Source organism: Lycium barbarum, chromosome 10 (genome assembly GCF_019175385.1).
Source record: "Lycium barbarum isolate Lr01 chromosome 10, ASM1917538v2, whole genome shotgun sequence".
In the NCBI taxonomy this organism is placed as follows: domain Eukaryota; kingdom Viridiplantae; phylum Streptophyta; class Magnoliopsida; order Solanales; family Solanaceae; genus Lycium; species Lycium barbarum.
In genome coordinates, this window is record NC_083346.1 from 120445926 (window position 1) to 120469870 (window position 23945).

General features: G+C 32.5%; 1 pseudogene; it reads right to left on the minus strand.

The window, feature by feature from the left end:
• Positions 1-12910: 12910 nt before the first annotated feature.
• LOC132613415 (putative late blight resistance protein homolog R1B-23) lies at positions 12911-23251 on the minus strand (annotated as a pseudogene).
• Between the last annotated feature and the right edge of the window lie 694 nt (positions 23252-23945).

Here is a 23945-nt window from a genome sequence, read left to right on the forward strand (position 1 = left end):
GGAAAATTGAAATTAATAAATATTTGTGTTTTGTTCTTGTTCATTATTAAGTTAATAGGCAATGACAAAGAAGAAAGCCAGGGAAAGGCACATTAGACCTGCTTAACCGGGGGGAAATTATATATAGGAAAAGAAAAATTCTATAAAGATGGTGTTGATGACGGAGCAGAAGCTAATGGTTAAGACCATCAAGATATCAGCATTTTGCAATTGACATTTGCGTAGTCTGTTGAGAATATAATTAAGTAAAAAAAAAAGAATACTTTTTCTAAAAAAATTAGATTTAGACGAGTAGGCGGAAATCATGAATTCGAGTCTCACCGCCACCATTATCAAAAAGAATATCCACGTATTTGACCGGTGAAAAGAATAAAATTTGCACGTCAAGTAGTGTGTTGAGAATATAATCTAGTAAAATACAGTGTGCTATCTCTAACAGCTTAAAATTTTAGACGAGACAATCACATACTTCTGCATCATCGTGATGGTCATGGTTTTGGCATGTTAAGTCCCTTTTCATCAATCTCCTGCCTTTGGCTTATATGTCACGATTTAATCATGAATTGTTATTAGCCTTATACTTAATTATAACAGACAACATACACAAACAAAAAGTTGTGGGCAAATTTTTTCGTTTGTTATCCGAATTTAGTCATTTTGTTATCTGGTTTTAATATGTTATGTTTTCTTAAAAGGAAACAAAACTCTCAAAATACAAAATCTACAAATTAAGGATAGAAATTCCGTGAAATTATTTTATTTAACTCCATGTTAGTTACTCCATCCAACACTAATTAGACACTTTCATTTATGTTTGGCACTCAGAATTTCCTTCAAACACGCTTTGATTTGCTAATATTATTAATTTTTATATATTTTTCCAAAAAAATAATTTTCACTTACAAACTAAATACTGTAGAATATTTTCTAGTAAAATATTTTTTACGAAAAACGTTATCTAAAAAAACATTTTGCAATGCACTACATAATTCCCAAATCAAAGTCGTAGTAAGAGATACGCCATTGATCGTGAATTTGGTTGCAGAGTCGTAGATTTTGGTAAGATATTGTGGTAACATAAATACTGTTTGGAAAGGACAAGTAGGCAGTGTTCACATACAAGCTTTAAATATATGTGATTGAAAATGTGACATGAGCATGTGGCTTCTGAAAATTGTACCACATGATTGTTAATGAGGACAACGGCTCTTATTCTATGCATATGTATTCGAGTTTTAAAAATATTTGATCAAAATGTGTAGATTAATTATGGTTGGAAAAAATAAAAAATACCATATTAGAGAGGAGTAATTTTAAAAAGAATGTGTTGTTATAAAGATGAATTTTATTGTTATAGGTAAAAAAAAAAAGTTATAGAGCTAGAGATAAAACATAACATGAAAATTAATTCGAAAAGAAGTTGAATTTTATTAAAAATGTTATTATAAAGAGGTTTGATTGTAGTAAGGTATCATGAAGGGTAAATTTCATAAATGGTCACATAAGTTTAACTTTTTTTTTTCCTACCAAAGTTACATAGTTATGTTTTCTAATAGAAAAAACACAAAACTTTCACCTACTAACACAAAAGCCATGTTACTACAATTTCTAACAGAAAACTCACAATATGTTCATCCATGTTAACACAAAAGTCACAATTGGTAGAAAACCTAACGATAATTTTTTATTCTATATTTTTTAATCTAAAAAATACAGTCATGTGACTTTGCTTAAATAAAAACAAAAATCTGTAATTATGTGACCATTAATGAAATTTACCCATAACATGAATATTGCATAGTCATTGGTCATTTATGTCGAGTAGGTACGCGTGTTTAAGAGGGTCCATTCATTACGTGATTAAAGTTTAGCTAGAAAATCCGACACATGAACATAGGGCTGGTGGAAAAATAAATATGGAGAAAAGTCTGAAGTAGTAGTAATTATATATGTTGTACAATGTTCAAAAGGACAAAGATGCTGAGCCCGCGACTCAAGTGACACACAAAAAAAAAAAAAGGAACCAAAATAACACAAAAAAAAAGTTACAAAAGTAGGTTTCACGCACAGTGCGTGAAAGAGGCTACTTTTTTTTTTTTTTTTTTTTTTTAAGCTATCAAAATCACATTTTTTTCATACTTTAGGCAAAGATTAATCATGTTTCAAAATTCAAAATATCAATATTTTATATAGAACTTAATATCTTTTTTGCGTGTAATAGCGTCGGCTCAATACATCAAGCATACCTAAACGTTTGAATCATCATTTTAGGGGTTGTAAATTGCTCGAAGTAAGTTTCATTTGTTTAAAAACTTGTCATCTTTAGATCTAAGTGACATATTTTATAGAGTTTTGATTGAACTGTTTTATTATTTAGTCAAGTCGAATGTACAAATAAAAATATTATATTCGAAAATAATTCATCCAATATGAGAGGTTCAACCAAGGTATAATATATCTCATTCAATGCTCCCACCAAGGTTTGATCCCATGTTGTTGGCATAAAAAAGAAGTAAGTAGAAAAGAGAGACTAAACGACTAATCCAAATTGGTGAAAGAAACAAAGTAGACACTTTTTATTTTTTTTATAATATTCACTAATGCTATTTAACTCGTTTTCATAAATTGAATTTCGAACCACGAAATTGACATTCAAAACATCATTACAACGAGATTAGCATTACGAAATAGATTTTTACCATTCGATATTTACTAAAGATGAATGAAATTTTTGCACAAATTTGGGGAAATTTTTTAATTGAATGGGATAATAGGTGTTTTTTTAAAAACCGTCTTGGAGAGACGAGATAAGAGGTATAGATTGTCCCACAAAATTTTGATGTCTACAAATATATCAACATAGTCAATCAGATAAATTCATACTCGAATTCCCTCCATTTCATTTTATGTGTCTTATTAATTTGTCTTGACGCAAAGTTTAAGAAAATAAAAAGTTCTTTAAATTTTGTTATCTAAAATTAAATGAGCATAATGTACTGTCAAAATACTACTATGGTTTAAACATCCCATGTAGAATGTGGACATTAAAGAGTTACTAAATTTATAAAGGAACATCCTTGTTAAAACAAGGTGTTATGTATACTTCCGCGGTAACTTCTGGTTTGATGAGGGAAAACATAGAAAATGAATCTGCTCATGAAAGTTATAGATTCGATCAAAAGGAAGAAGCTAATCTCATAAATAAATAATTAAAAAATAATGTTGAAATCGATTTATATTGACCAATCAGAATTGCCTTCTAAGATCTATAATTACTTCAAAATGTCCAATTGTATGACCTCCTCCCAAAAGATAATAGAGGCATGCGAAGGTTTCCTCCAATCGAACGAAAAGTCCGACGAAAGTATTGTGCATAAATTTAAACATAGAGAATAATTACTTTCGCTACATTCACATCGGTAACACGGATTGTGGTTAAATCATGAAGCAAACTCTAGAATTTTAAGTACAGCTCTCAAACGTAACAGTGAGCAAAGTGATGTTGGAATATGTTACAAAAAGCGGTGTGTTAAATATTAGTAGGCAACATAACAGTTGAACATTTAAAGCAAGAGAAAAACAATTTTTAGTACATTCATTATCCATATATATATATATATGTATGTATGTATGTATGTATGTATATGGATAATATGTATGTATATGGGTAAAAACCCATACACATGCCAATTTATTTTAGGAAAAAACACATATTTGGCCGCTTGACATCCTAAAAAATGTATCATCTCTAGAGTATTTGAAGATTTCTAGATAAAAGAAATTAAATGGCATCTATCTATTCACACGAATGGATTTTGATCAACAGTCAAACAGCGTGGTTTTATTTATTTTTCCTTCCTTTCTGTTGGAATCGAAATAATCAAGTGTTATGCGGAATTTAATAATTGCAAACATTTGATGATAAATCAAAAACAAAAAAGAACTATACTAAAAGAGCATAATATATTGATATGATTTGATCAATTGATCTACATATAAAACCTAATATAAAGCATAAGATTTTATTGAGAAAATAATTTTCCATAAACAAGACACTTTTTAATGAATACACTATCTATTGTATTTCTATATGAGAAGAAAAGATATTCTATTTGTATGAGTCCAAAACTTCTCTTTCAAGAAAATGAAAGATATGGTAGAGTCCTTTTTCACCAAGAAAATATTTTCGAAGTAAAATACAATTATGGTAGAATTCAAATAATGCATTAAATTCAGGACAAATCCTAACAACTTTCTCCTTCGCCTGAAAATTCTTGCAAAATAATTTTGACCCTCCTTTTTAACATAATCTTGATCATTGCTACTTGTCCTGGTTAAAAACGAGGTTAATTTTTTTTATGGGTTAAAGATGTAGCAACAGGAGTATTGAAAATATGGCTGAAAATTCATCTCCATGTGTAGTACTCCGAATAAAATATTCATATCGTGAAACTGGTTGTAGCATGATTTGAAACCGTCTTGAACCTCTCTAAACCATTGACTTTGATACCACTTGTTGACATCGAAATATTCAGATATTATGCAGAAGCTAATAATTTCAAACTTTGGACAATGAATTAGAAACAAAATCAAACTATACTACAACAACAACAAGCCCAGTATAATCCCACTATGTGGGGAAAATCAAACTATACTAAAAGAGGCATAATATATTGATATGAGAAGAAAGGATAATCTTTTTGTAGAAGTACAAAACTTCTCTTCCAGGAAAAAAATAAATATTTTAGAATGTAGAGACCTAGTAGTTCAATTGGTTGGCTACCTGAATTTTCACTTTATTGGTGAAGGTTCGAATCCCCATATTGTATCTACTCCTCCATTTTCCTTTCCCCTACCTCATATGTAATTTTTTTTTTTAAAAGAAGATATACACGGTGGAGTCTTTTTCCACCAAGAAAAATCTTTTCAAAGTGTAACACAATTATGATAGAATCAAAATAATATAGAAAATTCAGAAGAAATCCTAACACTTCCCTTCTCAAACGATGAATGTGAATTACAATTTCTTTTTACTAATTAATTCAAACAAGCAGGATACTCTACGGTAATATTCCTGTATAAAAAATCAGGCTCTTGCTTAAAATCTCATATTTAATTCTTAGTTATATCACTGAGCTGTTGGCGAACTAATAGGTCAATAATAGAACTCTTATCATAAATAATTTTTTATTCATGATTAATTACTGTTAATATTTAAGTAAGTTGACAATGTACAAATTCTTTAAATTATCATGTATTAAAAGTAAAATCATTTTTATTTAAATAAAAAGTCAGTCAAGTTATAAAATTGCGACAAAGTGATTAAAAGGAATTAAAGAAATGATCTTGTGAATCGGACTTATTTGTTACCTCCACAAATAGGGGTGTATAAAGTAAACCGACAAACCGCACCAAACCGATAAACTGAGTCAAATCGAGAAAAAAACTCGATTAGTGGTTTGGTGTTGAAAAAAAAAATCGACCACAATTGGTTTGGTTTGGTTTTAGCTAAAAAAAGTCAAACTGAACCAAACCAACCCGACATTACATGTATTCAATTTTTAAAATATTTTATATCTAAAAATATTTATTTGTAATGTAATTTATAAATATTTCATAAACATTTTCGTAGTTTTTTTTTAATCTATTATCATATTTTTCACGCTTGAACTTAGAATTTTGAATGACAATAAGTTTTATATCTCATGAATGTTAGTATCTCATATAAAGTCCAAATCAAAACCAACTCAACACTAATACTAACAAAAGAAATTCAATTTACCACTAGGAATGACAATAATGTTGGATATTTCTTCTTTGGTTTTGCATAATTGGTTTAGAGGATGAAAATACATAACTTAAGTTTTTTTTTCTTGTCATATAATTAATACTTATTAGCCGTACTTATTTTAGCATGACTTAGTATTTTTAGATTATGGTCATTTTCTTTATGACTTATTAATAAGCAATATTTATTTTAACCGGTTTTATTATCTTTTGTTGAATATTTTAATACAATGTCATCACTCTTCTCACATTTTGTGTTATTTTTCTTATGAAATACCTTAATTATATAATTATATCTTACTAGGGCTTAAGAATATTTGAAGTAAAAGTTATATGTTTTGTATCAACACTATTCCAGAAAAAACCCAAAAAAACCGAGAAAACCGAATAACCAAAGAAACCCGAGGTTGAAAAACCCGAATTTTATTGTTTGGTTTGCTGTATAAATTTAAAAACCCGACGTAATTGATTTAGTTTGATGTTTAAAAAATCCGAACCAACCCGATTTATGTACATCTTTGTCCACAACTATGAAAAAAGGTCAAAATAAGACATCATATACGCTTTACAAACTTCATCCGAAATGAGTGAGTGGGAATGGTGCTTTAAATTAAAAGAGACATTTCAATCTTTAAATATTGAAAAAAAATTAATTAAATGTTTCAAATATCTTGCAGGATTTGAAAGATGTTTGAGACATATAGTGTATCCTTCATAATGTTTGCAAATCCTCACTTTGACAAATTTCACAATTTCTTTCTCTTTTTCTCTCACATTTCAAACAACTAAAAGAGGACGAATATGAGGAGGAAGGGGAGGATGAGGAAAAAAAAGGGTATAGAAAATAAGGAATGAGAACAGAAGAAAGATGATGAAAAGGATAAACGAGAGGGAGATGAAAATTTTCGAATGATTTGAAAATAGAATGAGTTTTTCACTTTTTATCTACACATAAAGTTTTAATAATTATAATTCAATTTCAAATTATTTAACTACACTAATTATTATTGACATAGTCAATACTTTCTCTTCATTCATTCAAAATACAAAAGGTGAATTTGTTATGCCCGAACAATTATTTTCGAGACTAGTTCAACCACAAAAGACTTGCTAATCAACCTCGGTAAAAGCAAGCTAGAATGCATATCTATTATTTTATTCGGTATCTACATAGCCCGCGAATTAGCTGCTTAATTAGCTATCACATGAAATATTTGTGTGAAAAATACTTTTTTTTATGATAAAAGACTTTACAAGTGACTAAAATTTTCAATAATCTGTGAATGCATGTCAGCAATTCATTGTATCTTGATCGTTATTCTTAATAAGGGAGCGATGAGCATCATATTTATTTGGATATCAACATTAAATTTATCTTCATTAAATTTTAATGGTTATAATATGAGATGTATATTCGTTTCATTAGCAAATGTTACTTACAGAATTATAAGAAATATATGACCATTAGACTAATTCTAATAAATATTTTCATAAAGGCTTATTGTGACCAAGCTTTTAACTTTATAACTCTTAAATTAAGTGATAACAGGGGCACGTGGCCCCTTTCGTAATAGTAGAGATGAAGATGGAATGGTAATTTAGGAAGTAAAACCCATACCGGTATAAGGGGGATGCCTTCCTCCTGTGTAAAATACGGCGACCATCGACTGAGCCACAAAGGTTGCCCATCTACATCTAGAACATGCCTGAAGTAAATGGTGTTGAAATCCTCGTCATAAGTCATCGACGGCCCTTAAAAGTTGTCCACATAAGCCACTTAGACACCTCAACCCAGACTTGATAAGTGCACCTTTAATTGATCGATAAGTGCACTTTTAATTGATTGATAATCTTTAATTAATTGATAAGTGAGCTTTTAATCCTCTATAGGTGAATTTTCACAACTTTAATGAATTATTAAGTGCTAATTAACCATTCAATTTATTGATGGAAGATATTAAATTTGTAGTTTATTCCATATTTAAGAGTAGTATAGTCCAAAAAACTAGTTAGAAATCATATATTTTCTTTATAAAAGGACCAAAAACACACATTTCAATTAATTGACGGTTAAATGCGCTTCGTTAAGTATTACAAGGATCAAAATTGAAATTCATTAATAATCGAGGGACCAAAAGTGCAATTATCCCTTCTGCTACTGTTAAGTTATCAATTTCAAGTTATCATAAATGATAAATAACTATAATTTCAAGTTTCTCAAATTACTAAGAATCATTAAATAATAATTAAAAAAAACATGAGAAGTGTAAAGCAAGACACTCACACATTTTATTTTATTTTCAACGAAACCCACAGTGAGAAAAGGACTGATTGGGCCTAAACTTAGATCCCTATGATGACAACAATCTTGAAAGTCTTAATTTGATTTTGGGATTGATGAAGAATTGTTAATTCTTGTACATAGTATTGTAATCTGCTCACCAAGTTCAACTGTACAAGTATTAAGGACACTGGGGATAGATTAATTAATAAGATCGTTAAAATAGTTCAAGGGAATTTGAGGTAGGAACTCCAATTTAGACTTGAGATTAGATAGCTTGTGAGTTGTCACTAATACTTACTCTTCACTGAATGATCGACCAATATGATTTGCTTACAACTTATAAGCATTAATCCCTAGGTTATTAGGATCTGAATCTTAAATTAATTTGCTATAAAATTATTTAAGTTAAGAGCTATTGATATTTATAGACATTCCTTACTCCCTCTGTTTCAAATTATTTATCGCTTTTTTGATTTACACACCAATTAAGAATACCAATTAGGAGGGGTATTTGACTAACTTACCGTTATTTATGTATGAGTTATCATCTTCTATTAAATATTTACTCAATTAGTCTATTTATGTGTCATCTCCATTAATGACAATATTCTACCCAGGGGCGGATCCACATTGAAGTGAGGGTGTTCGCCCTCGACAAAAAATTATAGTGTATATATAGGGTGAATTTTCTGTATTTATGTGCATATATTAACTTTTGAACACCCTCGGCAAAAAATTACAGTGTATATTTAGCTTCTTCTTTTTTCCGAACACCCTGGATGAAAATCCTGGATCCGCCACTGATTCTACCACTAAGGTTAAAATGAGAAAAAATAATTAATTGTGCCCTGAACTCATAAAACGACAAATAATTTGAGACAATTACTTTTAGTAATCACGACAGATAATTTGAGACGGAGGGAGTAGTAATTATTGGCATATTGTTAGCCAAGAATTATCCCTAGAACAAAAATAGATGTTTTTAGTGTATCCTGTCGGTCTTTGCAATGAGAACGAAACCGGAAAGGGAAAAAAAAGATATCTACTTTCTATATGATTTACCTCCATTTTAACTTGATTGGCATTTCCATTTTCCAAAAAGAGTGGGCGGCAATTCCAACAAATTTCACTTACCATCCCAATCCAATAAACAGAGAGAACTCTACAGTACCATACCGTTAAATTAATGTGAGACAATTTATATAACATAATGTGATATAATGAGAAGTGTGATACATAATATTTGTTCATTCCATTGTATTGCCAATAGCCCAATACTCGTGTGATTCATTGAGAAGTGTTAGATAAACATTGTGTGATGTACATTATATGCTATACTTAAATATTTGTATGCACTGTCTGATATATACTATTTGATATACATATAATGTGAATCGATATTTGTATACATTGTGTGATATACATTATTGGGCTATTAAATGCAAAAAGCATCATACCTGTGAATGGCCAAATGGGCAGTTTGGGGAGTCGGTGGTTAATCAGGTTCAGCATTTTCACTTGGGCTGAAACTGATGCTTGGGAAAAGAAGTTGGCCATATGGGGTCAGTAATTTACTGGAATGGCCTTTGTCTTGCTTTTTTTGACCCCTACTTAACAAAATTTTTAAGTAATAGCCTTCGTTTTAGGAAATTCGCTAGGCTAATTTGTTGTTGTCCATTGAGCAATAGATGTGAGCATAAATAAGTTTTGCATATGGGGCAAAAGTTTGGGATATTGCTATAAGTCAGACGGAGTAGACCTGCTCAATTGACCATAAATTCTGCCTTATAGGAAAAAATTGTATGTGTTGATCAATTATTCATAAAATATGACGGAAGGAAAAAAACTTGGTACTTCTCCATCCACTTTTACTTGTCCACTATAATATGTCCACTTTTACTTAACCACTTTAGAAAACCAAGACATAATTTATCATTTTTCCCTCTATTTTATCCTTATTATTAACTACAGTCATCTCTCAATGCATTTCCCAAGACATTAAATTTATTATATTCAAAGGGTGATAGGGTAAACTTTCCATTCTATTTTTGGCTCCTTAATTAGTGTGCCAAGTCAATAGGTCACAAGTAAATGTGGACAGGGGGAGTAATATTATTCTAATCTATCGTGTTAAATAGGTCACAAGTTGCTATGTTTTTGACAAAAGTTGGCCGTATTATTCAATTGTTCACAACTTTTTCTTTACATTAACGAGAGTCAATTCGTATAATAATCCATAAAATAGTATTCTACACTCTCAACCACCAAAAATGAAAAGTTTTTAACCTCCGATGCTTACAGAATTAGAATTAAAGAACCACTAAGGCTAGGCTTCTGGTGGAGTCATAATTCTACTTAGAACTGTTATGCTGCTTCATCCAGTATGTTTTATTGCATATGACTTGCTCAGCTCACTCTTGTATATCTGTGATGACTTGTGGACGTTTACCACAACTATATAGCAGCTACTCGATGTTCAACACCTCTCCATGGCACTTGAGCATGAAAAAAATAACTAGTGAACTTGAAATATTTATCTATTAGTTGAACATGAAAAAGCAACTCAATTAACTCAAAACATGTATCCGTGATTGTGCTTTCACTAGATAACTCGGGATTAATACAAGTCAAATATTTCACATCACATCAACCTTAGGTATTATGAACTCGAGATCAAAGCAGGAAGGTTTTGACTTGACAGATGTCCGAGTCTGAAGGGTGCTATCGTGTTGCAACTCTTAATCATCTTCCCTTTCGGGAGGGAGACCACAAGGAAAAAGCATTTTCTGCACAAGTACAAAGTAGATATGGAGTTGTGAGTAATTGTAGAAGACCAAAATCAAGGATGTATAATCAAAATATATCATATAGACATCAAATGTCTTCTACGTGAAACAGCTAAGGCTTTCATCAACACTGAAATATTCAGGAAGTGGTTGACTCTCCAGATTAGTAGCTTAAAAATTATTGCATTCAACAGGTGGTCATGCAAACATCCACAAGTGGGATTATGTAGAGAAATCGACTATCCTCATGACAACTGCATATCTAATGTAGCCTTTCCAAAAGCATATCCATTGGAGAGAAGTCTCCTTTTCTTTAGGTTTTCTGAACCACCTCTAGCCATTGAAATTCTTTTAAGTGGCAAACATACCAAAGGCAGTTGAGCTAGACAAGGTTTAACCACTAAAAATAGCAACAGGAGAAACAGGCAGTTTTATGACCTTGCCGTTAGCAAAAAGGAACATTTTTGCCTTTGTTTCAGATTTCATCTAACGGAACTATTAAAAAGGTAAGAATTCAAATGTTTTTGCCATGTGCCAACGTTCTGAAAAAAACGTTTCGTTTTAAGTATTTTTTCTTACTCTTTTTTTTCCTTTGCTTTTCCTTTCCTTTTAACTTCTCCCCTGTTTTTATCCATGTCTTCAGATTGGACCCGCCTATCTTTCGATAGGGATAAGGTCTGCATACACTTTGCCCTCCTCAAACCCGACATTATGGGATTTCACCAGGTATATTGTTGTTGTGTTTTCAGATTAGACCCACCCCTCCTCGGTTCCTTTTTCTTTTTCCCCAATCACCATTGTTTTGTGAAAGAGCAGACCTTAGTCTCCAATGTCACATTTTTCAATTTCTTTAATTTTTCTTTTTTCATCTTGAAGGAATTGAAATTACCTTTAACGAAAGACTTCTATTTCTTCCTTATTTTTCTTGTCTTCAATGGCAGATTCACCCATATTATTGGACAAAGTCAAAACTTTCTAGCATTTATTCACTAGTGTGAAAATTGTCATGGTTCAATTTTTGTGAACAAAAGGTTTCTCTTAAATTTTTTAATTGAATTTGACATGAATGGAGGATCTGTTGAGTGATTTTAGTTGCTGACATTAGTGACTATTAATATGGAGAATGGGTGGAGTAGTGGAAGTTTATTGGGCAGAGTTGGACAATAACATTTATTGCTTCAGTTCATTTTGACTCGCTCAAATTCAGCTCAAATTAAACACCAATTTGCCAGACTGATAAGATGTCTACAGGGAACTAATATAATCTGAGTCAAGTTCAGAGGAGTTTTTAGGTATTCTATAACTAGAACTCATCTTTGATGAAATTAAGCACATTAAGTGGAATAAGACGTCTTCTATTGGAAGGGAAAAAAGAGGAGGGGGAGGGGGCATGACATGTCTTTTGACAAGATCCATGAAGTAAATTAGCAATACAGACACAACAGAACTGGAAAGATGGAACAGTTTCACTACAACTTAGAAAGAAATATGGAGAATTGCAAAATGTAACAACAACCAGGAAGCTGATCAGCTTCACAATGCTTGAATAAATACAACACAAACAGCTTGTAATATATTGGAATATGATGAGCAGACTGCTGAAAACATGAAATGCGTTGACTCCTTATCAAATAGCAGACTATTTGTCCTGCAGAAAGATTGAAAATAAATAAAAGAAAAGCACTCAATATATAACCACAGAAGAAACAGCCTTAAAGGATATATAACACAGAGAATAGATTCACTCTCATAGGAATCTCTAATCAAGGCACAACTAGAATGTCAGCTATAGGTTCGGCCGAAATCGATAGCTTTGGTTCAATCCTGTATTTCTCTTAAATATCAATTGAATATTTATAAATTATTAATTTAGAACCCTGTAACTTAAAAAAGATTAGAATCTAGAACAAATAGGTATCAAATCCTGAGGCTCCGCCTCTGTCTCTAATGATAATGATTGCAGCTGGCTATCAGGACATGAACATAAGACTATTTAAAATTATCTTAAGAAAATAGATGAAGTCTAACTGACCTTTCAGCTTTGTTGGCCTGGGCCTTCTAATCAGTTTCAGGAGGGACTATGGTGAGCTTGAATTTGATGTCGCTTTCCAGTTTCTTGATCTCTATTTCTTTTGCAGATTTGGCAGCTTTTCTTGTGTTCTCCAGCCTCATCTCTTGAAGGCTACATACATCAGCCAACTCAAATGGCACAGCCTCAAGATTTTCGCAAGATTAAAGAATGAGGTGCCTAACTCTTGCGAAATGAGCTTCTGAAGCTTCCCAAGTTTCCAAGTCGAGTGCCCCTTCAATCCACAAGACCTGAGAGTTGAAGGAAATCTCCTCTCTCCAGGTTCCATGACTTCCCCGTGAATGCATTTTCTTTCAGTTTCAGGACCTCGAGGGATTCTAGCTTCCCCAAACTATTTGCCTCATCCTAATCAAACATTGTCTTAGACAAAGTTAACTTCTTTACCATACATAGAATCCTGACGAATGATGGAGGAAGGTGAAGCACTTTATTCCCCGTGAATGCATTTTCTTTCAGTTTCAGGACCTCGAGGGATTCTAGCTTCCCCAAACTATTTGCCTCGTCCCAATCAAACATTGTCTTAGACAAAGTTAACTTCTTTACCATACATAGAATCCTGACGAATGATGGAGGAAGGTGAAGCACTTTATTCCCGTAAAGAGCATCATTCAACAGTTTCAGTTCTTCCAAGCACTTCAGTTCTTCAAGATTGACGTGTCCACCCTTGTTGGTTTCAAGGAAAGCCATCATTGGCCCTCGAATGCTCAACTTTTTGAGATTACAAGCTTTCGCAAGGACGTCTTTCTTGCAACTCTCTGGTGCAACCTGAGAAAGAGTTTGAAGGCCAGAAGCTTTACCTGATGAGGTAGAAGGGGACAACAATTTTGCAGGAACGTTGGTGTGTATATGCCTCAATATTAACATGTTCCATATGTCAGCTTTTATTTTAAGAGTTGAAGCCGATGTATTTAGTATAAGGGTTTGTAAGTTCCAAAATTTACCAAAGGCCAGAGGAAGGGCCACGAAGTCACATGAAAAAGCAATATACCTCAAATGAAATAGTTGGTTAAATTCCTTGGAGAACACAAATTTCAGGGACTCAATGTCCAAGACCCTGATCAATGGAAACGCTTTGCAGAGAGATTTGATATTACTAGGAGGCAACTCGATCTGTCTTGTGGAGAAGCAGTAAAAGGATCTCACATGCTCTGCAAACGGTGTTGTGGATAGAAAATCATGCAGAGCAGAGGATTTAATACATAATCGACGAGAAGTACTTGGATCATGTATAGAAACAATAGCCTGATCAGGATCAGCTGAACTTATTTCTTGGAAAAACCATTTTCTACTAGCCTCGAGTTTGCAGAACTCGTGCAATATGTTCTGACCACGACATGTTTTTATTTGACCATCGGGCTTTTTTGACATGACCATCGCTAAATTTCTGCTGACAAGCCCGTTCAAATAATACTGTGCTGTCTCTTCTAGGGTAACGCCGGTTTGGACTTTATTAAGCCCTCAGCTATCCACAAGCGAATTAATTTCCAAGCAGGGATATCAAAGCCTCGTGGAAAGGCACCACGATACAAGAAGCATGCCTGCATCTCTTGGGACAAACTATCGTAACTCATTTTTACGTAATTCAAGCAGCTGCTCTGATCATCCTTATTTATGAGATATTCCATCACATTTTTTTCAATTTGTATCCAGTTACTTTTGTTAGTGCTGAATATCAATGCACCCGCAATTACCACTATAGCAAGTGGTAATCCGTTACATTTTTCTGCAATGCTTTCTCCAAGTCTGATTAACTCATCGGGAAACCTTCTCTTGCCAAAAACTTTCATTTTCAACAACTCGAAACTCTCATTTTGAGTAAGAAATTTCAAATTCTGAGGATCTTCATTGGCTTGAAGCTACATTTCCCAAGCGAATGGTGATCATGATTCGATGACCCTTATTATTTTCCGGGAAAACTTTCATGACCGAATCCACAACTTCTGGCTCCCACACGTGGTCTAAGACAACGAGACATCTACCTCCTTTATCCTGAAATAATTTACATATTACCTTAGCTAATTCGTTCGCATCTTTATCTTGATATTGTTCCATGTTTCTCGTGAACTGTTTCAGGATTTTAAGAAAGATGTCCTTTGTCTTGTTTAGCTGACCAACATAAATCCAAATATTGATAAAAAAATCATAACAAATTTGAGAGTCAGAATAATTTTTTTTCGCCAATGAGGTTTTTCCAAGACCAGGCATACCCACAATGGGAATAACATCTAGATCCTCAGGTCCTTCAATAAGTCGCTTGATCAGTTTTTGTGCTTCCTCGTCGAAGCCCACCACTCCATCATCCTCCAAAGAAAGATCCTTTTTACAGTGAAAAAATTTAGTGTTAAAATTAAAAGATTGCATATAAAAGATCAGATTGATTATATGTAGTAGAACAGTCTTAACTTTATGCTGCCATAATATAAACCTTTATCCAAACACGTTGAATTAATATCACATTGAACAACTTTTTGTTCTTGTAAATTAAATTTCTAAAGTAAATATGTCCAAAAGAGTGCTTTTTTAGATCGACACACTAGATCAGGCTCTCCTCCTATATACATTTTTTGCATTTGCTTGTTAGATGATTGACACTCATCTTGTTTTAAATTTAAATGAACAAGAAGAGGAAAAAAGAATATTAAAGAAGTCCCTGTAAGTAGAGTTGGTTGCCTAATTAATAGTTACTCAACTTACAATAATTGGCAATCAAAAGTCACTTATCTTTCTTTGTCTTCCAAAAGTCATCTAACTTTAACTAGTTAGCTTCCATAGTCATTTTAGATGAAAATACAATTTTCAAGACGTATTTAATAATAGGGAAAGGGGCAAAAAACACCCCTAACTATTCGAAATTGGTTAAATTTACACCTGCTAATCCGCGCTTCCATTTGCCATAACATAGACCTAAAGCCAAGCCATCGACGAAGAGCCTATCACTGACTTCTTTTCGCACTTTACCGTCTACCTTAAGTTCTCACTCCTAGCGTGCTAAGCCGACTCAGTAAACAGATTCGCTAGTCGGGTCAAATGGCACTCTTTCAATTATCCATATTGCTACGTAACGTATACTTTAATCTTCCCCATACATTTCCCTTTATTACATTTTTGGCTAAAAAATGCCCTCCAACTAGCCAAATAGCTCAAAATACCCTTCGTGATAACGGTTGCTTTAAAACAAGAGAAACACTACAAGAAAGTATAGAAATGACAATAAAAAATTTAATATTTGGCAACAACTTAGTTTTATTATTTGCAAAGAACTTTTTTGTTGCCAAAGAATTTAATTTTGTTGCCATAGTATTAATTATTGTTGCAAAAAATACTTTTGGCAACAAAAAAAAAAGTTGTTGCACGTTGTTGCAATAACAGCCGTTGGAAAAAGTCCATGCAACAAAAAATAAAATGTTTCCAAAAGTACTTTTTGCAACAATAATCAATCTATGGCAACAAAATTAATTTTGTTGCCAAATATATTTTTTCTTGTAGTGAAAACTGGTTAATTTTTCCCTTGAACTATTCAAAAGGGTCAGTTTTGCCGTTATTCTCCTTTTTTTTTTTTTTTTTTTTTTGTTGTGTGTGTACATGTGTGGGGGGAGAGTTGAACGTGTGAGACATATAATAAAAACACAAGAAAATAATTACTACTTACATGACTTGAATAAACTGTAAATAGGCACCCAAGCTTTTTAGTGGGTTGGGTCTGATTTAGGGTGGGCAATTGGCGCGAATGCCCTTCAAATGCGCTGGTCTTTAATTTTTGCCCCTGCAATGCGTGGTCTTTAATATTTGCCCTTCTGAGCTAAAAGATAATAAGAAAAAGGCGTTACTATCCCTACCCATAACATATAAAAACCTGAGAGTCTGTAACGAACCCCAAACATCCAATTAAACCTATCAGTCCAACAACAAACCTTTCAATCGTTCCATCGTTCCAACATTTCACCGGAGAAATCTCCATTGATTTTGCTGCTACAACGTCAGAAAAGGTAAATACATAATATATAGTGTTTCAATTGAACGTAATTCAACTCAATTTGATGTTTTATTAAGTTTAGATTTGTTAATATTTGAAAATAACAACAAATCATCTTCTATGAACTAAACAACTGATATTCAGTTGAGATTCAACATTGCGAATCATAATTTTACTCAACAACATAGAATTGATCAAATTTATTGCTTTGTTCTGATTTTTGATTAGTTTATACGTTCCATTTGATTAGTATACAATGCTCAATGACTTAGACTTGAAATTATAGTAACTTCAGTTGAAAAAAATAATCAGGCAAAGTTTTGAACAAGTATGCCGGAGGAGGCAGAAGTTCACCTTGCAAAAGAACAAAGTATGCCGTTAGAGTCAAACTTTCATTTTCATAAGCAAAACATCAAGTATACAAGTGTTAAGAACTAGAAAAGTATGCCGGAGGAGGCATAATTTTACTTTACAAAAGAACAAAGTATGCTGTTAGAGGCAACTTTCATTTTCATAAGCAAAATAAAAAAGTACACAAGTGTTAAGAATTAGACAAGTCTGCCGGAGGAGGTAGAAGTTCACTTTACAAAAGAACAAACTATGCTGTTAGAGGCAAACTTTCATTTTCATAAGCAAAACATCAAGTATACAAGTGTTAAGAACTAGAAAAGTATGCCGGAGGAGGCAGAAGTTCACTTTACAAAAGAACAAAGTATGTTGTTAGAGGTAACTTTCATTTTCATAAGCAAAATAAAAAAGTATACAAGTGTTAAGAATTAGACAAGTCTGCCGGAAGAGGCAGAAGTTCACTTTACAAAAGAACAAAGTATGCTGTTAGAGGCAAACTTTCATTTTCATGAGCAAAACAAAATTTTACGCAAGTGTTAAGAACTACAAAAGTCTGTCGGAAGGGGAAAAACTTCAGTTTACAAAATTACAAAGTATGCCGTGAGAGGCAAACTTTCATTTTTCATAACCAAAACAAAACATTATTAACAAAACAACACTAAAAACACATAAGATTGCATAAAAAACAAAATTATTAACAAGACAACACCAAAAAACCAAGACACACATAAATTAACTTAATTCATGAAGTTACCCCGGAACAGACATAACTTTATGCTGGAACCGACATAACTTCAGTTTCAAAAACCAAGAACTCTGCCGGACCCGGCATATGTTGCCTCAGACAAATACAGTCTTCATGAAAACACAGGTTACTAAACAAAAAAAAACACCAAAATCTTAAACTAAAGTTTATAATCAGGAAAACACATAAACTTTCATAAAAACCAACATTATTAACAAAAAAAAACACCAAAAAATCAAAACACATACAAACTAACTTAAACTTCAGTTTCAAAAACCAAGAACTCTGCCGGACCCGGCATATGTTGCCTCAGACAAACACATTCTTCACAAAAACTAGATTATTAAACAAAAACAACAACAATAACATAAAACAGCTGTTCACAGGCAAAACTTCAAAGATTCAACAAAGAGAAAATCAAAACGCATATCAAAATCAACTAAAATATATAATACGACATTCATAATACGACATTCAAAAAACCAAAATATATACATGGGGAACGAAATTAAAGTTTAAAAATCATACAGACACTTTAACAAAACACTATAATTTTAAATAAAAAAGGATCAATTAAATATAAAAAACGACGAAGACAAAGATATCAATTCAACAAACAACAATTTAACATAAAAACAAATATTGAAACGAGCAAAAGATCCAAATTCGTACCTAAATTTTAGAACAGATAAGACAGACACAAAACAGAAGAGGAACGAAGAAGCAAAAAAAAAGAAAAAAAAAAGGGCAAATGACGACATAGAAAGGGTTTTAATGGGGTAAGGGTAATTTCGTTAAAAAACTTTCATTAGACAGGCGGCAAGGACAAAAATTAAAGAAGGCATAAATGAGGGACAAAATATAAAGACCAGCCCAAAAGAAGGACACTCTGCGCAACAAAAAGACTTAGGGTAGGTTGGGTCCTAAATAAATATAAGTACTGATTTTAATATCTCAGTAGTATTTTTTTTCTAACTAGCATTGGTAAGAAAAATCTCCAGCTTCAACAAATTTCGGCAACTATTAATTTTGGGAAAACACTCACTAACATCCCAACATGTTTAAGATTGGCTATCTTTTATCCCATCTTAAACTTTTTGGAAATGAATAATTGTTTATTTGCATCTAAATGTGTATAATTTGTCTTTATAAGAAAATATAAAAATTAATAAATTGATAACAAATATTATATCCATAAGATATTAAATAAAATATTAGTTTACATGATATTGTATAAATTGCTTCTTTGAAGAACGACACACTTTAAAAGCCAGTGATGGTGATGGTGCCAATATTGATGGTTATAAGCTAAGATGGGGGTTGGTGGTGATCGTTGTTGGTGGAGGAGGATGGCGATGATAGTTGTTCAGTGGTGGCATTGCCTAGAAATGATGGATGTATAGTAATGACTGATGGTGTGAATGATAGCGAAATGTGATCAGACGGTGGTGGTTGTGCAATGGGGGTTGATAGTATAGGTGGTTGGTGGTGTTGACTAGTACTGGTGGAGGTAGTAGTTCATGATAGTAATAAAAAGTATATGAGTAAAATGTTATGTTTACATGATCTTTTAAGTCATGAGGTTGGTTTGGTGTAGTGAATGGGTGTATCATCTCAAATAAATTTAATGTTTTTTTTTTAATTTATTTATTTATTTATTTTTGGAAGAATCTGATATATTTAGGGTTGTGGACTAAAGTTATTAATTCAGCCAAAAAAAAAAGACTTAAAGTTATTTAACTCTTTACATACATCAAAGCCTATTTATGTCAAGGGCAACATAGCTCATAGGCGGAGTTGGAATGAAAAATCTATTTATATATATATATATATATATATATATATATATATATATATATATAATTACAGAACATAGGCCCGGTGACGTAGCATGCCTCATTGATCAGAAACACTATTTATCTTTTTCCCTATTTTTTTTTTGTCTTTTTCCCTCATTAATTAATTCATTATTATCTGTTCTTCAGAATCAAAAACATGGTTGAGGCTGCGATTCTCGCGGGAGAAGAAAGTTTCAATCTGAATCTGAGAGCAGTATTCGAGAAAAGTTTCCATAAGGATCGCTCCGATTATGATACCTTTTCATGTTACTATGAAAATTCTTTTTAATGAGCGAGAATATACGGAGGATAAGTTTGAAGGGATTACATTGATGAAGCGTGGAGATAGCAACGTGAAGGTGTATCTTTTGTACATTCTGGTTACCTATGTGTCTCCTGCTTGCATGGATATCAATTTGATGTGGTTAAGTTCATTAATGTTCTTCAAGTTCATTTTCATGTTACTGCTTATGAGAATATCAATCTTAATATTCATGAAAATTTACTATGTTTCTTCTTAAATTGTAAGTTCCTGTGTTTTTTTCTTTCAGAATTCTTCCAATTGATCTGTCATTTGGTATCAAAGGAGTGTAGTTCTCTGGTGTCAATTCATAATACTTGGGATCGTTTGGTAGATAGTCGAAATTATCCCGGGACTAATTTATCTCATCTATTGGGATTATTTTATACCATCTAAAAGATGGTATAAAATAATCCCAGTATAAGTGGGATAAGAAGGTATAAGCTGGGATATCCCAGTACTAATTTTTATACTGTGTTTGGTAGAAGGTATAAATTTATCTCAGGATAAATTTATATCTTCTACCAAACATGGTACTGGGATAAATTTATACCTTGTACCAAACACGGTACAACACTAATTTTTGTACCGTATTTGGTACAAGGGATAAATTTATACCTTCTACCAAACATGGTACTGGAATAAATTTATACCTTGTACCAAACACGGTACAAAAATTAGTGCTGGGATATCTCAGTTTATACCTTCTACCAAACGACCCCTTATAGTTAATATAGACATTTCTTTGATGATTGATTAATTTAACATTTACACATGTTTTAAAGTACATTTTGTCAAATTCAACACCTACGGTATGGGAAACCCAACAAGGTGTACTCGGAGCCCCTGGGTAGCGGAATAATGACAAAATCGCAACTGGATTCCATCATCGAGAATTAGTGCCCAAAATCTGTCCCATTCTGTCCTTCTCTGTGCTATTTTATTCAGTAGAGTGTTCTACTTAGAGCCTATTTGGATGGGCTTATGCCTATAAGCTGAAAACAGCTTATAAGCTAAAAAAAATAAGTTGGGTAGTCTAACTTTTTTTTTTTGGCTTATAAGCTGTTTTCAGCTTATAAGCTGCTTTATATAAGCTAAGTCAAATGAGCCCAATTATTTTTTTGAGCTTATTTTAAGCACAAAATGACTTTAAGCTGGCCAGTCAAACACTCAAAAAAGCTGAAAACAGCTTATAAGCAACTTTATAAGCCAATCCAAACGGGCTCTTAATTACTTCAGGTTCTGACTAAAGAATATTTTGTTAAACAAAATGTAACAATCCGTTTTCCTTTTCTTTTTGTTAATTTTCTCTATATAGTTCAATTTTTTTATTACTGATGCAAATCCATGAATTTGACTGATGTCTCATATTTATATTCATCTGTGATTCCAACTGATGTTTCATCGGTTTTTCAAGTTTATTCATGATTTTTGGCCAGTCATATAGGCACAATTATCCTTGCTAACAAATGACAAAAAAGAAGAAGTCGTGTGCTCTTTTCCTACTTCTACCTATTAACATTTTTTTAAGGCTAAGCGTTCCAAATTATCATTGCTTCTTGACAACATTCTTAGGAAAAAAGGTTTATGCTTTTGTGCCCTACTGAGTATGCAGGAAAACGAGTTTGGGTTTATCTTTAGAATCTTTTGACTGCTTTTAAATTCATGTGTAGTGATTCGTGTAATGTATTTTTAATAATCGAAAATATCTGCAAAGTTGATACAATTACATTTCATACGGGCTAACTTCTAATTAGAAGTTGGAAACGTTCATGTGGCCAATTAACTTCCTCAAATTTCTGCTCTTCCACTGTCTTGATGCATTGCTTTTGCAGGTGTATTATATTTTTGGGTATATGCTTTGGTCTTCTTGATTCTCATTGTTGTGTGTGACTATTGTGAGAACAAATTTTTTATACTAATTAAATGATGAGAAATGTCAGTAGCAGTGAAATTCATTTTTCTCAGTCGCCTCTACAGCTGCATATGTCTACTTGTGCTCAGTATACACAATTGCTTCTTCATGTTGTTTGTAATTAACCATGTCCATTTTGTCATATAGTTTTAAAGTTGGATTATAGGAATGAAATATGTTTTTAGGGAGGACTTATAGAACGGAAAAGGGCCAAAATTATCCTTTAACTTTGAGAAATGATTTATTTATACCCTTCGTTATACTATTGGGCTAATTATGTCCTTACCATTTTACTATGGTCCAAATTTACCCCTAATCTAAACAGTTTGCCACATGTTCTAATCCCTTTTGATTGTATAAAGCTTACTTCCAATAGCTTATCATTCCCAGTATTTTGAACTAAATAACTTATTTTCCCTTTCCCTCCATTAGTTTGGGATATCACCATTTAAAAGTAAAAACTTCTGACTAATTAAAGATGGAGCACAATCTATGCCTTCAATTCTCGTGTCTATAATCCATTAATACAACTTGGACACAATATGAATCCCATCAAAACTCAAATTATAGACATGAATGGAGTAGTGACCAGAACCAGAGTAGTAAGGATTAGCAAAGCAAATAAAATATGGGATACAATTAAAACGATTATTTAAAAAGGCTTATGAAAGATATAACTGTCTGAGCAACTGTGAGTAAGAGTATGACGAAGGCTGTGGCAAAATATTTGCGCCTCAATTCTGCCTTCATTCGGTTCCATGGTTTTTCAAAATGCTGAATTGTTTTTCTACATTCGTCTTTGCAATAAAAGTCTGTTGAGATGATGATCCCTTGTCCAATTCTATTGAAGATGTTAGCTACTTCCCTGTCCTCTCCTAGTTGGTGGCTGATGATTCCTTTTTGCCCAAGCAAATTCACATATTTGTCTGAGTCGATAAGATAATCCATGAATACTGTAAAATCACTGAAACATTTAGGACGTACGTCACATGACTGTTGCTCATAAGCTATGAGATTTCTCAAAAGGGTCTCTGTGTAATCATCGACTTTGAAACAAGGATTTTTCATCTGTCCATTCTCAAATTTAATATCAAATAAAGCTGTGCTATCTCTAAGGTCACTGTAAGTATTTCCAACTTTTGAAAATCTAACCCTCGCTTCGCAAAGCTCTGTTGCATTCGGCATGTTGGCCTGCTGTGTTGGGTGGTTCTTACCACACTTAATAAAGGGGTGAGGATACTGTTATAGAAGAGTGGGTTTGGGCATGAGATCGTCGACATGCCTCCTTGGCTTTTAGGGGTATTTCCGTCATATCGGCCTAAACAGAGCAATTTGATTGGGTCTAAAGGAATCTTACTGTAGCTTATGAGTGGCTTGAGTAAAAGGCCCTTTGCTTATGTCATATTCGTCAGCACTCTCTTCCCCACAAATTTTGTGCCCCACGTAATGCCATTCTCTTCTACTGCACACTGACCAATCACTACCTTTTAAACTGATTTTGTAGTTAGGAGTAACCTCATGTGCCTTTTATGTTTAAGCCGACAATATTAATTGAATTATTTCCTCCAATAAAATTCCTTTGGGTTAGCTGCACTAAATTGTAATTAAATCAGAAAAATGGATATGAATAATACTTACTCATATATCTTACGAAAACACGAGACTGAAGTTGTAAATATCAATGATTAACAAATGTCAGAGTTTAAGTTTTAAATAATTTAATAAACTTTTGATTTTTATAACTTATGAAAATTGCATAAAATAGCAAAAATAAATAAATAAATTAGCACATCCATAATAGAAAGAATGCCATACAAGTTGAAATAGAGGGAGTATTAATTTTGGTATTGCTGCCAAATACATCTAGGCAACAATTGAA